At 37.2% G+C, this 8,757-nt stretch overlaps 1 pseudogene; it reads right to left on the reverse strand.

Moving 5' to 3' along the window:
- Positions 1 to 6,425: 6,425 nt before the first annotated feature.
- On the reverse strand, positions 6,426 to 8,204 carry LOC149165410 (putative xyloglucan galactosyltransferase GT20 pseudogene; annotated as a pseudogene).
- Positions 8,205 to 8,757: the final 553 nt, after the last annotated feature.

An 8,757-nucleotide genomic window follows, 5' to 3' on the forward strand; every position in this document is an offset into this window, starting at 1 on the left:
ATATCCTCAACCGTATTACAAAATTTGAGCTACTTAACAGTTATGACCCTAACTATGACTACATGCCTTTGTCTTTAACCCTTAATCTTGTTATCCATACCATCCACACGCAGGAGGCTGGTGAAAGCAAAAGACACACTTGATTCGATAGAAGTAATGTCGGTCCTTTCTTAAGGGATTTAGGCTCCCTGACTTATAATAACACCATTGAACAAATTTATTACAATTTTACTACTACACTTTCCACTACCATTAGCAAGTTCTCTACTGAGAGTTCATATGAGAAGAATAACAAAACTTCCAACCATTGGTATGACAAAGACTATAAAATTTCTAGGAAAGTGATCATAGACGCTCCTAATGAAATTGTTAAGCTATGAAATATTTAAGTATATACAAATCTCTCATTAAAAGGAAGAAAAGGTCATATATTAATAAGAGACAAGAGAATATTGTCCACCTTCCTAAAGTTGTGCCCATAAATTTTTGGTGGAATGTGATTGTTCGTAAAACTAAATATAATCATTCGATCCCCTTAGAAAATTGGGACAACTATCTTAAGAAATTGTATCTTAAACACTCCTATTAAGGAAGGTATCTTTTCTCTGGAAGACGTTGAGTCTGAGATTAATAAGCTCACTAATGGGAAAGCTAAAGATGTTGAAGGATACCAAGTTGGGATCTTTAAAATGGGAAGATCTATCCTCATTCCTCATCTCCACAAGCTTCTCAATTTGGCAGTAAAGCATGGCTTCCCTAAGCCTTAGACACAAAGCCTTATTGTGCCTATCTATAAAAATGGGGACAAAAGTGTTCCCTCTAACTACAGGACCATTATGATTAGCCACACCCTAGCCAAACTATATGTGCTCATTTTGGAAAAGAAGATTAGCCTTTGTCTTGAAAACCATGGTAAAAGAGCTAAAGGGCTCGCTACTTTTAGGAAGCATCACTCAACTATCGACCATCTTGTCACTCTCAAGATCATTGCAGAGGAATTTCACAATAGTAAACCCGATCTCTTATGTTGTTTTGTGGAATTTAGAAAAGATTTCAACATTGTTCCTCGAGATAAGCTATGAGAGAGACTTGAAGATATAATGGTTCCTCTTGAGTAGAGGATTGTTATGATCCGCCTCTACAAGAATGTTGTTGCCAAGCTTAAGACCACTGAAGGGTGGTCTAAAGATATTAAATGCAATATCGGGGTTAAGCAAGGGTGTCCCCTATCACCTACCCTTTTTGGAATTTACATCAATAAGCTAGAGGAGTGTTTAGAAACTACAGGTTGCAAGGGAAATGACCTTGTTGGTATAATAATTACTCTTCTACTTTATGTTTATGATATTGTTCTTCTTGCAAAAATCCATGATGACCTAGACAAGTAGCTTAAGACTCTTCATATCTACTACTCCAAGATGGGTATGACAGTTAATACCGACAAGACTAAAGTCATGATCATTAAACCTAAAAATATCACCCATGATAGTTTCATCTATGATAACCATTTCTTAGAGAAGGTTTATTCTTATAAAAATTTGGGTACTGACATTCCTCATCAGCTCAACTAGAATTACAACATTGAGAAAAGGATTATCAGCTTGAAAAAATTGTAAGTCAGTCGATCTTTGTATTCAGAGTAAAAAAAGGTTTCTCTTTGAGACTCTTGTCACCCTTGTTGTCTTATACATATTTGAAGTTTGGGGTTTTAGTATATCCAGAGAGTCATGGAGAAAGATTGATATGATTCAAAAGTAATTCATAACCCACAGCCTCAAGATCAAGGGAAATACTCCCTATCATATCCTCTTGATTGAAGTTGGCTTGTCCCCCATTGAAAGCACGACTATGTTTAGATATATGGTGTATAAGAAGAATCTTTACAACATGGAATCCAAGAGGCTCCCAAAAATTGCTTCTAACTTTAGTCAAAACCACCACCTTTACCTCAAGCATGGGTGGCATAAGGATTACCAGTCTTGGCTCAACCATTGGGCGATAAAGGAGGAGATCATTGTGGGAAGAAAGGATAGTGTCAAAGATACTATTAACTCCAATTTTAAGGATAAGCTATGGGATGATAAGGAGATGGAGGGTAAAAGGAGGCTAAGATACTATAAGGAGGTAATCAACCCCACCCTTGATAACCATAATTATCTTCGTGTGTTGATCAACACTAAGAAAAAATGAATATCGCTAGGATAAGAACTAATTCTCATGAGCTTCAAAGTGAAACCGGGCGGTGGTCTACTCCCAAGAATCCATGGGATGACAGAATCTGCTAGATTTGTGGTACTAAGAGGGTGGAAGATGAAAAACACTTCCTTTTAGACTGCTCGACTCTTACTCACATCTGCTGTCAATTCTCATACATCTACCACACTTCCAATCTTCTTGACTTGTTAAGCCAACCCAACTATAACAATTTTGGAGGATTTTTCCCCTTCTTTTTGAACATAGAAATAAGAAATTGAAGAATCACAATTATATTCTTTTTCTTTTCTTGAGGTCTGATAGACTACATTGGTCTTACTGGACATTAATCATCATCATCATCATCATCATTAATATATAAGTTAAAGATATATACATTTAAAAAAAACATGTAACAAGATTTGTAATCTATAAATAGACTTTGTTATAATGATTATTTTTATAATTAAGAATAATAACTATGTGAATATGTATGTTACTTTAGAATAGGCCCTTAATGGATATGGAGTTAAGATAGATCTAAATTGATTTAATTTCTATAAATAAAGTGCAAAGCTAAAATGATATAATTTTCATATTTAAATATATGGTATGGAAAGAATTATTATAATAAATTTTAAAAGATTAGTCACCAAAACACAAAATAATACTTACAATTTTTTCAAGTTGTCTTTAGTGCGACTTTTTGGAAGTTTTTCGGGTGGGTTTTTCTGGTCTCACAAGTTTAATGGGCAACCCCTACACAATCAATTTTCCCTAGGGGTTTTTCAAGGTGTTGAATCCATATATACCATAAAAAAATCAGTTTACAGTTTAAATAACACAAATCAAGATTTGGGTTTTTCACGGTGTTGAATCCATATATACCATCAAAAAGTCATTTTAGAGTTAAAATAACACAAATCAATATTTCACCTCAAATTTTTCCACTGGATTCCAGCACCGGAATGTCCAAAAAGTTGCACTAAAGACAACTCCCAATTTTTTCACCTACTTGCACCAAATGACACATTTACTTAGAGTATTTTGTCTTTAAATAGGTTATATTCCACTTCAATGTCATGGTTTCTCATAAACCCAAAGCTAAAAAAACATTGGTAATGTGACCAAGTCAAGTTTCCCTAAACTAACTAACAAAAATTAATAAAAACTCTTATAAATTCAAAAGTGAATTTATAAAAATTCATATAAATTCAAAAATGATATAAAATTCAAAATAAAAAAATGGAGTTGATATAGATTTCACAAAAGTGGAGCTTACATTCATTTTTTTTTTCAATTTTAATTATCCAGATGACATGGATTCAATTTTTAATTTTTAATTTTTAATTTGTTATGATTAATTTTATTTATCCAATTGACATGGATTCAACTTTTTTTATTTTTTTATTTTAATTATCAAGCCTACTATACATAACATTATAACATATCTACCATACTAACTAGAAAGTGCAGCGCAATGATATTAATGTGGTTGTGCTACTCTATATGTGTATACCCTTTTCAATATTAATTATAAAATTTTAATTATTTTAAATGGAAGTGAGAAAATCATACAAATATATATATTCATTCTTGGATTTGAAAGGAAAAGTATGGAAATTGGGTTCCAAAAAATATTAGAAGATTTGAGAGAGGGGTCATGAGAAATAGTAGAAAAAGTTTTGCCAATAATTTGCCTTAATTATTTGGAAAAAAATATTATATTTTGCTCAATATATTTTTTTGTCGATAAAAAACACTAGATTATATTACCATTGAGAAAACAAGTACATTCTGATTTTCTACATCTCTTCCTTCCTCATTCCAACCAGACTTGTTGGCGAGGAGAGTTGGAATATGAAACAAAAGATTTAACAATTTATCCCTTATTTCTGGAGGGCTACGTAGCCATACAAGCCAAAAAACTGCCAAAATAAACAAACAACCTGTCAATTACATATCAAGGTGGTGGATGTGGGTGGTTCATGGTCGGAGCAACTAGTTGACCCTGTTGCTCATGCATGTGGTAGTCAATGTGCTCCAGGCGAGCCTATAACTCGTGCAGGCGATCATTTGTTTGCCTCTGGCTTTTACGGATACTCTCCAATTGCTCCAGGATTTCCGACTGGGAGAACTAAATGTCATTCATGTATGTCACAAGCTCGTTTCATTCTTCATATCTATGTTTTCTAAGGATATCCATATTAGCCTAGATCCCTCATAATTGATTAACAATCATTTCCAGGGAAGGAGGTTGAACAACATGACCAAGAGAGGGAGCTAGATTCTTGGCTAGCTCCTCCTCCCTTTTCGAGTTGACTGAGTGATCCTCGCTAGAAGATGATTTGTCCCTTTCATGAGCAGCAGGATGTCCATGTTGTTCCCCCCCTCCATGAGGTCTTCCTCTTTGGTGCGACATACCTGCAAACGAGAGGAGTTTCCAAACCTGGACACGACCTCGAGCCAGATGTTCCTCAATGGCACTACTATACAACAGGCTCCCAATTTCTTTCCATGGGGCAACACTACGGCTGGGAGCTGATGCAGTTATATCAATGCAACACAACCCATCTTCACCAGTCCTCCCAACACACCAGAAATGTAGCCACCCTGCGAGCGAAGTTAGCCCCCAAGACTTCACACAATCGACCCCCCAGAGCAGTGCCAAGAACCCAATTCCCCACCCAAGCTCTAAGCCAAAACCAACTGGGGTCACAAATGAACCAAGGAGCCCCAAATGACGACAACTCCACGAAGGCAAACCCAAATAATTCCCCACAGAGACTCGGGGCACAAGGCTACAATTGACTGACTCACACCTCGTCAAACCCACAAGAACATTGGACCAGGTTCCTTCCATATAGCTTCTAATCACGGCCAAACTAAGACAAAGATACCACCCTCTCTTAGGGAGATGACCACAATAGGCCCAACATAAATGGAATTAAAAGAAAACAACAAACACGAGAAAAAGGTATAAGACATTACCCAAATATGCCAACCCTAACAGTGCCACCAACGCAGATAGGATGTGGCCAGCGGATGAGAGAGTAGCAACCCAGTGAGGAAATGACCACCCAATAGAGTAGAATGACCATCCACAGACACTCCTAGATCACAAACAAAATCCTGAGAGCAACACCACACACAGGGGATAACGTCCTTGTTTAAATCTTCACCACCTTGGCCTTTCGACTTTCACCATAGGCTTGAATAGCAATCCTGACCGTTACCTTCGTCCACAACATTGCTTCTCATCACCCAACACAACCAATCTTTCACATACCACAACCAGAGCATATAACTAAAAACCACCGCTTCTAGAATCATCTGACGTCGAGCCAAGTACCCTGTACCTACCCTCTTTAACATCTGCATGGGGGATAATTGGCTAGAGGTGAGGATCCGAAGGTCCCCTCATCCGAGAATATGTCGTTCCAGCAGGGATATTTTGCGCATTATTTCCTTACATCTCCTTTTTATAATTAATTATTTATATTTTAATCATTATTTTTTTCCACTTTTCCACCACACTCATGCATAATTAATTATTATGAAACATGTAAATTGTTATGAATTATTTAATATTAAAAGAAAAAATTTGAATACTTTCTTTAATTTGAACTATGATAATTAAAATTAATATTGAGTGAAAAAATAACCATAATTTCCCTAATCATCTGATCTATAAATTTAATAATTGTAAAAAATGTTATTTATCTTATAAACAAAGAATTTTATACATCCATCGAAGGTTCGATTTAAACTTTAGAAATAAATAATTATTATGCTGAAAGTTGGGTGTTCACTGTGTGTATTCGCATAGATACAGTGAATACATATTATGAAATTACGTAAAGAGAAATACACGAAGTTAAATTCTAGACATTGAACAGTTTTCTTAATGCTTGATAAGGAAAACACATACATCTGCATCTATGGAATTTGGAGGTTCGATCAGTTTAAAACTCTGGTTTTCGTAGCCTTTAACCACCAAACTAAAACCCAAAAAGATGCTGATAACTATGTTCTTCACTACATAACTAAATAACAACCAGCAAACTGAAAGTTGCTGTTTACGGCCTCCATTTCAGTTTTTTCCTTTAATAATGCCTTTACAAAAACTATGAACATCTGATTGTTCATGTATCCTCAGTTCAAAACAATTTTTTACAAGAGCTTAGTTGTCTGTAAAGTTCAAAATGTGTACTCAACTCAGATGTATTGTCCCCTCCATAATGGAATGCATCATGGATTCAAATGGCTTCATCCTTGGAGGGATTAGTTGTTTTCCAGAGAATATTATTCAAAGAAATCATAAATGCATCCTGGAAAACCTTAAATCTTGAATCTGTGTCACCATAGACCAGAGCAGGCATAATTTCCTGGATTATGGTCTTTCTCATTTCCTTCCTCTGTTCCTCTGGGATTTTCTGAAGAACCTCTATTACATTTATATTCTTTTCTTCAACACTCTCTTCTGCTATGTAAACTGAATAGGAGCTCTCATTAGCAGGCAGATGCCATGGATACTGATAATATGCTGTAAAGGGATTGAACAGCACAGGAATGCACCCAGCTATAAGAGAATCGAACAGGGATCTCCGAGTAGGGCTATCACCAGGAGGCTGAAGGCAGAATTCGGATTGCATGAAGAGCTTCACTGTGTTTTCGGGACCTAGGCAAACGCGGGAATTGCAGTTCAAAAAATTGCAACTCTCTGGTCTGCCTAAACACTGTTCGATGAGGACGGAACGAATGGCTTTTGTACTGTTGGGTCTTGGGGCACCTGCAAAGCTTATCAGATGGGGTCTCTGGCTTGTCCTGATCTGCCATTGCCATTGCCAAATATCTTCATCAGAACGAGGATGGAAGAAAGTGGGATGTGGGACTCCAATTTCATTCATATCCCATGGATGGCGTTCAATCAAAAGCTTGGTAACAGACTTCATTTCAGGCAGGTGTAACAGCCTGTTGCCCCATTGATCATCATCCCTCGATCTCCTGAAATCCCACGAGATCTTGCCCAGAACCAGAACATGATCTCTGCCTCCGTGTCTCCTCCACCATGGCTGACCTTGAAGCCACTTCACAAGCTCCAGGGCTAGTTCGTCTCGTTTCGCGGGACTGATATTTTCCCTGAAATTCCATCTCATCACATCCAGACCTCCATAGTAGGGAATGTAGAACAAATTCGCCTCTGCAGGATCAGAAACCAGACATGGGTGCCTTGAGATTCTGGAATGGAAGATGAGCTCTAGCGCATATTGATGAGTCTGAAACCAGTGCTTATAAAAATTTTCGATGGGTTTCCCCATTCCTTCATTGCTAAGATAATCACAGAGACTGAGCCATGGAATCAGGCTGTGGCATTGCTCTACAAGCTCTGCATTGAATCTTTTGGGCAAATCATATACATATATTTGCCTTCCTTTGCATTGTTTCTGGCTCGGATCCTTCATGCCTGCAGGCATTGAAGCAGACCTAAAAGCCTCCATTTGCATTTTCACTGCATCCAGAGAAAATGTAGCGTTTTTTGCATTACTTTTCTTGTTTCCCGTTATGGCCCATTCACTCGATCCATTTTCAAATTTCTCCTGCGATGAAATCTCAACATGGGTAGTTGGTCTCTCCCGTTTCAGAGCCACTACTCCATGCCCATTAACAGACTCATTTAGCAATGGTGATGAAACATTCAAGCCATGATTCGCCACCCTGAGACCTTGAATCTCATGGCCACCAAAACCAAACTTGTCATCATCAAACAGAGTTGATTGATGTGGGAAACGCGTAGTGCTGGCAGAAACACAATATACATTCAACTTACGGTTGGAAAAACAGAGATGAAGAACAGATGCAGGCAACAGGGTTGTCATAACCCAAAGACATATAACAAGCATTAGGAACAATGGGGGCAACAGCAGCACTCTCCGTATTACAGCCCCCATACACTGCATCCCCACTCCTGATCCTTCCACATTCTTACTTCTCTTTCTCTGCTTCCCCATGGCTGCAGACCCACGGACCAGCAAATCACACACCACGTTTATTTCAGTTAGGGTACCCTCTTTATCTCAATGTCAAAAACAGACCCTGAAGAGACAAACACCAAGTCAATTCAATATAAGTTTTCACTTATGTAAACACTACTTGAAGCCTATGAAAGTATCTTATTTTCTGTTCTGTTTGTTTTTTGGCTTTTCAGAAGAATGAGATAGATATTCTCAAGGGTTTAAGTCTATTCAACAACAAATTCTAAGTAATTATAACAATATAGGGGATATAATTTCATATTTAAATTTAAGATTATTCAATAACAAAATTTTAAGTCATTATAACAATATATTAGAGCCCGGAGTTGTTAATAGGACTTGCTTTCATATTGCTTGTATCCTTCTACACCAAAACTAATGGGACTTGCTCAAACTTCAGAGCGTGACGGCCTCCAGAGATTTGATCACAAGTGAGACTACTTGCAAATCGATTCCAAACACCAAAACTCCATATGCCAGTATGTTGATGATGGGACTTGTTTTTTCCTACTTCACAGTATACAATATT

This window comes from Pinus tabuliformis, chromosome 5_1, assembly GCF_031772625.1.
Source record: "Pinus tabuliformis cultivar Carrire ecotype Pingquan chromosome 5_1, CPIR1, whole genome shotgun sequence".
NCBI lineage: Eukaryota > Viridiplantae > Streptophyta > Pinopsida > Pinales > Pinaceae > Pinus > Pinus tabuliformis.